Here is an 8,441-nt window from a genome sequence, read left to right as displayed (position 1 = left end):
GAACAATATTTAGCTGTTATATACAATGAGAAAACATGTAGAGCAAAAATTTAGATGGGGGGGGGTGCCCCCCTGTAGGAGGCCATCTATATATGGATGATGATAATGTCTGTGCATCCCCTCTGGTGTGAATTCCTCAATCAGCCAGTCTCCTAGAGGTCGATCCGCCGCTTCTTTGGATAGCTGGTCAGCAGTTGCATTTCTTTCCTCGGATGAGTAGATGCAGCCTCCGCAGTCTTGGAACGGGTACGAGGCGGCCCTGGTGTAGTTGTAGCCTTCCTTCTAGTGTTCTTTTTGGCGCTGTCACCAGTCTTCTTGGATGGAGTCTCCTGCTGAGTCTGCTCCCCTTCCGTAGGATTGTTCGCTCCAATATTTTGATCCACTGTCTGCTGCTGACGAGGGCCTTTAGTCTCCTCAGAGGTTACCCCCGAATTGAGTGGACAATCCTTGTAGAGGTGGCCAATTTTATGGCATCTTCGGCATCGAAATGGTACACCTTCGTAATCCAGCAGTTGTTTGCGCGAGACATGGTTGTGGTGCAAGGTGATTTTCTCCTCTAATCCCGGCCTGGTGTCCAAATGAACAAGTATACGGGCCAAAGTCCTGATTCCCGTTTTCTCATATGATCTGTCGTGCTCCAGGTAGGTACCTAGAGTGTCCCCAATTCGCTTAAACACATATGGAGTCCAAAATTGCATGGGCAGGCCAGGCAGGCGAACCCAGATGGGTCCAGCCCCCAGTTGTTCGCGTTCCGGGTCAAAGAGAGGATCCCAACGCTTGAGCATAACAGGTGCTAGCTCGATATGCCAATATTGGGAGAGGATCCAATGTGTGTATTCGGCTCTATGGAAATGTAATGCAAACCAGCCCCGCGTGAGAACTATGATATCTGGAAGTTCTTTGAGAAGATGGCCCCATATTTCCTCCACCCAGAGCTTGAGTCGTTCCACAGAGTAGGTGCGGCCCCTAACCCTACCGACCAGGACTTTGCGAGTGGTCTCCATCGCATCCGGCAGCGATGCTTCAGCCCCAAAGGTGATGTTGAAGTCGGAGTCTATAGCTCGAAGGCACCTGCCCTTTTGCAATTTCTCCGTGCGCTTTCCAAATGGGAGCTCCTTAAGTAGTTTTCGGCAAGGATCTGATGAGCTGTGCTGTGCGGATCCGGTAGAGCGAGCCGGAAGCGGGGGAGTAGTAAAGCAACCCGAGCGAATCGGAGAGCGAGGTACGAAACTGCTAGTGCCAGGAAGGAGGGATTGGGAGGAGCGGGAAGGAAGCTGTTGGATCGGCGGCATAAATGATACGGAAGGTGATTGTGAGTTTGAAGGAGGCGGAGGCGGTGGGGGATGCTGTGAGGCGGGGCAGGTGGAAATCCGAAGCGGAGTATCGAATGAAGGCGAGTTTTGAAGGCAGGTACCCAACAAATGAAGCGTCGCAGGGGATAGGGGTGGGCAATCAAGGGCCGGAGAGTCGACCAAGCTGTAGTCTGAGAGTTTCTTCTTCCCGGTGAGCGGCAGTTGCGGCTGTTGTGACGAGGCACCTGTCTCATATCCCAGTTCAACACTACGAGGTAGCATAAGAGGCCTCTTCGTATGCGCCCAGATGTCCTGGTGAGGCGTGGGGTCCGCCTCATAGTCAACGAGCTCTTCATCTCCCATACTGTCTGTCGGTGCAGTGTATGCCAGCGAGAAAACGTCCAGGGAACCGTCCAGCAGAAAAGAGGGGGGCCAGTGCACCAGAATGTCCGAGGAGGGGACCGCAGAGTAGAATAATGCGCCGATAAACCCGTGAGCAGTTGTTGTGGGGCAGGCCGTCAGTGATCCCTGAACCCAATGCGCAAATCGTTCAACACCATGGTTAATCACGAGCCTGTGCAAAGACAGGGGCTAGGGTTCCGCCATTGACGCTCTATCTGAGGCTCGTTACACTTGGCCCACTTTTTAATAACGGTTCTCAGGTTTTTTAGTTTGGTTTCCCAGACATAGTTTGGGGATCCCACAACTTCCTTTGCCCACTGAGTTTGAATGAGAGAACTGAATTTTTCATTATGGTCCCACGATTTGTTGTATTTGAATGGGAGAGGTCCCAGATTTCTCCCTTTTTCCATATACAACACCACAGGTTTGTGGTCGGAGGCCGAAGCCTGAATTATTTTGCTTTTGATGAGAGCATGGCTTGCTGCTATACCTTCCTGTATTAGAAATCTGTCAAGCCTTTCTTTTATGTTGTGACTGCCTGTTCTTTTATTACTCCATGTATATTTCCCGTTGCAGAGAGGGATGTCGATGAGGTTGTGAGTCTGGATTATGGCTTCCAGCGCCTCTCTTGAAGGATCCGAATGAAAATTTCCTCCAAAATTTTCATCCGTGTTTCTTATAAGATTTAAATCTCCCCCCAGGATTATGTTCCTATCAGGAGAGGCTAGTAATTCAGAGGATAAAGAGTCCCAGCAAGATGCTTTGTCCCGGTAGTGATTGGGTGCGTAGATGTTGTAAATGCTGAAGACTTCTTGTGAGACTTTGTTTCTGAGATCGGTTTTGATCCACCAGTTACAGGACTGGAGGTTGGTGGGAGTCCATTTATTTTTGTTCCAGAGTGTTCCTATGCCTCCTGAGGCACCTTCTGAGCCTGAAGAGAAGCCTTCAAAATTTTTGATTCTTTTGATTTGGTTTTGGAATTCTTGGTCTGATAACTTGGTCTCCTGGATGAGGAAGATTTCTAGCTGCTCCTGGCTTATTAGATCGCGGACTGCATTTATTTTTGGGGAGGAGCCCATCCCCCTACAATTCCAAGAGACCAGATTCATCATTTACCAGACTTTGGATGAGTCCCAATCCTCTCCTTTGATTTTTCTCCACTTCCTTTTTGCTTATCTAGGTAGGAATCCATTGGTTGCTGTGCTCCAGTTGCCATCTCTTTCACTGCTGCCTCGTCTCTGAGCTCTTTATTTGATTTTCTGCCTGCCTTTCTTGGGGGATCTGAAGGAATATTGGCTTCTTTCAGTTTGTTTCTGGTGAGAATTCTCTCTATAGTTGGAGGGGGGGAGGGTGGAGGGATTGAAGGCGAGGAGATTACAGCAAGGGAGATGGCTCGGGGGGATGGAGGGGGGGAGGGAAGGTTTTCGACATTCAGAGATTCGAAAGGGTTGGAGGAGGATGGAAAGGAGGGAGTGGAGCTGGGAGGAGGTGGAGGGAGGGTTCCTGAAGGGGGCTTTGAGGTTGTCCCTTGGTTGACTGAAGGTTTTTTCCTCTTGACTTGTTCCCAGTGACCTTCTGTTTGTTCTTCATTTTCAGTGGTTTCATTTATTTTTAGCTTGCTACATCTATTTGCAAAATGTCCGTATTCGTGACATACCTTGCATTTGAAGGGGAGCTGTTCGTAGTCAAGTTGTTGGATGTGCGTCCATTGATCAACTTTAATCTTGATGGCTTCCGGCAGTCCTTTCCCGAGGTCTACTTCAACACAAATCCTGGCGCATGCGTGCATGTTCTCCCTTGGCTCAGATCTGTCAATGAATTTGCCTACTGCATTCCCTATTGCCTTGACTGATTCGTCCCCCCAGCAGTGGAGCGGAAGATGTGGGAGGCGGACCCAGACCGGGACTGCGTTTGGGATGTCCATTTCCGGATCGAAGTCTGGAGTCCATCTGTTTAGGTAGAGGCCTCTTGAGTCCATGAAGTAAGGCCCATTTCTGAATATTAGGTTCCTATCTTCCTTGGATTCAAATATGAAGGTGTAATAGCCCCTTCCGCAGAATCTGATAGCTATTTTCCCTTGGATCATTGCGTTCCAGTTGCGCTCCACCCATTTCTGCACTGTTCTTGGAGATGGCCATAAACCTGTGAACTGACCAACTAGGCCTCTTTCAGCGAGTGTTATTGCCGATTTTCTTGGAAGGGATGGAGGGAGAGAAACCTCAGGTATTTCATCGAGACGCTTGATGAACTTCGATTCAGAGGGACGCGGTCTTGAGGCAGCTTTCTCAGGGAGCAGAGAGGCGAAAAGATCTTCATAGTTTTCAGGGTCCGGAGGGGGGGGGGGGGCGTTCCCAGCCATTTAGAACTGCGAAGCCAGGTTGAAAGGGGCAAAGGCGCAGGAGGGCCCCAGAGCAGCACCGGCAGAAGGCCCGTGTCAGGAGCGAGCAGATGGGAGGGCAGGGGCTGGCGGCAGCCCTGCCTGCCAGGCCTGAGAGGCAGAACCAGGCGAGGGCGGGAAGAAATTTGAAAGTCAGGCGCGCGCGCAGGGTCGTAGGACATCAAATATTGATGGGCTTCCTTTTCCTAAACTTAGACAATACACTAATATTACCATTCATAAAATACCAATATATATTAATAATAAATATTTCTCATACTTCTTTATAATAAATATTTTAGTAACATATATTTTATATATATATTAAAAATTAATACAATATACTAAATATTATTATTCATTAAATACCAATATAAACTAATAATGATTATTTCACATACTATTTTATAATTAATAATAATATACTAACATATATTAAATATTAATTGACTATATGTAGTATTAGTATAACAACCGCTAAATATTTATAATAGAGATTAATATATTAAAATTAATTACTTATTAATAATATTAAAATTAATTAATTAATCATAATAATAATAATTAACATAATAAATTAAAATCAATTAATTATCTCATTAATAAATAAATAAATTAAAAAAGAAAAAAGAAGAAAAAAAAAGGCCGACATTCATCTCATTCCAAAAACCCAAAATCTACTCTCCTCATTACTATTTAATCCCTCAATTTAGCTCTTCTGCTACCAAGCATTCAAGAAGTCCTGATGATGGATCCCGGTTGGGATTTGAAACGTTGACGAAAAATGGCTTTTACTGTGGAATCTCCGGTAACTAAGTCAAGAAAATGTTGTAGTTACATTTCTTTTTGAGGATATTTTTACTCATTTTGGTGTTCCAAGAGAAATTGTAACAGATCAAGGTACTCAATTTACATCCAAGTTGATGCAAAAGATCATGGAGCAATATAAGATCAAGCATAAAAATTATATTCCATATAATCCATAAGCCAATGGACAAGTGGAATCCACCAACAAAGTACTTGAAGCAATTCTTACCAATACTGTGCATTTGCATAGGAAGGATTGGGTAGAAAAGCTTCCAGAAGCACTATGGGCATATCAAACTACATGGAGGAACACAACTAGACACACTCCTTATGAGCTTGTCTATGGAAAGAAAGTTTTTCTTCCAATTGAGTTCCAAGTGGAGACCTTCAGAACAACAACTAAATTGGGCCTTGATCTATCAAGCTCAGAAACAGAGATTAGCACAATTGAATGAGCTAGATGAGATCCGAAAAGATGTTATTCAAAGAACCAACATAGTTCAACAACAAAGATCAAAGTGGCATGAAAAATTCATCAAAGCTAAAAAGTTCAAGCAAGGTGACTAGGCTCTTCTTTTTTATTCCAAGTTCAAATATTTTCAAGGGAAATTTCAAACTCATTGGCTTGGTCCTTATGAGATTGATACTATTTTTGATAATGGAGCAGTCAAAATCAAAACTATTGATGATGATTGTTATGAAACCAGCTCACAAAAATATAGAAAAGATAGATCAATGACTTAAAAATCAACCTCTTCGAGGGGAAAACCTCCTTTACATTACACAAATGAACAATTCTTGGATGATACAAATGAAAAAACCTCCTTTCTATATATATGCGTCTAAGGAGTCACAATATAATCAAAGCCGACATAACAATAATAATATAAAAGCACAAAAATAACAATAGTGGGCTTCTATGGGGCACAAAAATAACAATAGTGGGCTTCTATGGGGCACAATAATAACAATATGGGGATAATAGGGGCACAACAATAACAATAAGGGCTACAATGATAATAGTAATGGGGGAATCACTAGTATTATAGGGACCTAACAATGAACAAATTGCTTTCCTTGTTAATGGTCATAGATTAAGGTTGTATCATAAACCACTAACAAAGTATTAGTTTGTCAAATTTTTGGAAGATAATTCTGAATTCAAGTTGGTCAAGAAAATATATTCTTCTCCTCACTCTCCAAATTCATTGTAATTTTTCCAATAACAAAAAAGAAAATATAAATAATAATTCATAATAATAATAATAAACATGAAAACAAACTATGTTGACATGTTTATATATAAAATATTAACTGAAAACCAAGATCTCTTGGCGGTTTATATTTTCATAACCCCTCTTTCTTGTCCTTATTTCTTTCTACCATTCTTTTTCTAATAAATTTAAGGTGGCAAACAATATTTCTGAGGATCAGTATTTTCACTGACCACCAAAAGTAGTAACAACAATAAAGAAGTATTCTCCTGATCAAACAAGGAAAATTCAAGAAATGATAAGCAAAAAACAAAATTTATATCATTCTGCAGCCAATCTTCAATTCTGCAGCCAAGTCTAAATTCTACATCAATATAATAACTCCACAACAAAAGAATATCAAGGAATTCATAAAGTAAAGGTATGTAGAATGTTGAAATTATTTTTCATATAAGAACTTAGGTTTTAGTTCATGGATGATTTTATTAAAGAAAAAGGTTGAAGACCTTATAAAACTTTTATTACACTCATTTTCATGAATATTATATCTTATTCCCTCATCATTACTATGTTGGTCACATCAATCCGATCCTATGAAATTGGATTTGAGAATTGTGGGAAGGTATAGTCCGATCATAACATAACTTCTTCCATCAAGCACCTTATTTCGCTATCATTTAACTCCATTTCATATTCATTCTGCCCCCTTTTGAAACCCCTATCATTCACACTTTACTCATTCCCTTTCTCAAACTTTCATCATCCCTGTCGAGAGGAAATAGTGAAAGACCAAAACTTTTTCTCACCATGAGAATGATTGTTCACTCATAACTAAACAAAATCAAGTTTCTTCAGGCATACCCGAGGGTTAGAGACCAATTGCAGCAAGTAGGATGACTTCAGTTCTTTGAAAATTTTGATGGGCATGGGACAAAGGTTACCAAAGATTTTTCTTGAGATTTTGATGGGGTTGAAGCATAAATTGGAGACATCAAGCTTATCCTAACAAAGTCCATTGTGGTAGAAGATATGAGATTACCCAGAAAGGAAGAAATCTAGTTCAAAAACAAAAAAATCGAGGAGAATGACTGGATATATTTACTCAGAGAACCTGGTATGGATATATCAATCTTTAAAAAGGGAATTCCAGTCACTGCATTAAAAGGAAAATGGAGACATCTATTATTAGTTATTCAAAAGTTTGTAACTTGTGAAGGTAGATTTGGAACTATGTTTTTCTACCATGCCCAACTCTTGATGCATTTTATAGACGGAAATGAAATTAGTTTTCCTTACTTCTTGCTCCAAAGTCTTAGAAAAATGACATCTAGTATACAAAGAGAGTCTAGGTCCATTGATATTTCCCTCTACCATCAAAAACTTATCAAAATCCTTATAAAGGCACATTTGGAAGCTAAGGGAGACAATTGGAAAGAGTTCATAGTTAGAAATAATTTTCTAGAGGTCCAGGAGGAGGAAACAAACAGTAGGGTTAAGCGGAGTCGACGAAAGTCACTACCAAACCCTAATCCTGAAAAAGAGAAAATTGAAGAAGAAATTCAATAACATAATGAGATAGAGGTACTAAAAGAACCATTTGAAGATGATACTCCACTTCCGCATTATTTTGAGAAATGTAAACAGAGAAATGAAAAACAAAGTCTTAGAAGAAAGAAAGCCAACTCAAGCTCTAAGTTACCTGAAGAAAGTGAGAAAGCAGAGAAAAGAAAACAAGAGGTTAGTAAAACAAAAAGACAAGACACTGAAGGATCAAGAGTAAAATTGAGAAGAAGCAAGAGAATTTCAAAACTTTCAAGTACATAGTCTCCAAAAATGATTGATCTTGAAGAAGAAGGGTACAAAACACCACCTCACATAGTCAGCTCGACAAGAAAAACTCCAGATATTGACCCAGTCCAGTAGGAAATTTATGATTATGTAGAATCTTTGGAACAAAGAGCACAACAAAAGGCAAATATCTCTCAGTATCAAAAGAATGAAATTGGTGAAACTTCCTTGAAAAAAAAATTATAGAACAAGAACACAAAGTTGAAGATGCTTTGAAATGGGACATATATGAGCTAGAGGTTCTAAATAAACACCTGACACAGGAAAGGGAAGCAACAAAAGTTCAGAATGAGATACTTAGAACCTAGAATGATAATATACTTCTACATCTTTGCCATTGGTATAAGAAAAATAAGAAACTTAAGGCTAATAACAAGTTTCTTAAGAATAGAATCAGGGGTTTGCAAAGTAAAATTTTGATGAAGAGACCAAGGGCCACCTTCAACATTAAGAAGAAAAAGGAAAGCACTAGTTTGGATGTGCTTGCACAAGCTTCAGAAA

The sequence above is a fragment of the Pinus tabuliformis genome, chromosome 4_2, assembly GCF_031772625.1.
Source record: "Pinus tabuliformis cultivar Carrire ecotype Pingquan chromosome 4_2, CPIR1, whole genome shotgun sequence".
Taxonomy (NCBI): domain Eukaryota; kingdom Viridiplantae; phylum Streptophyta; class Pinopsida; order Pinales; family Pinaceae; genus Pinus; species Pinus tabuliformis.
Note: the sequence above shows the minus strand (reverse complement) of the source record.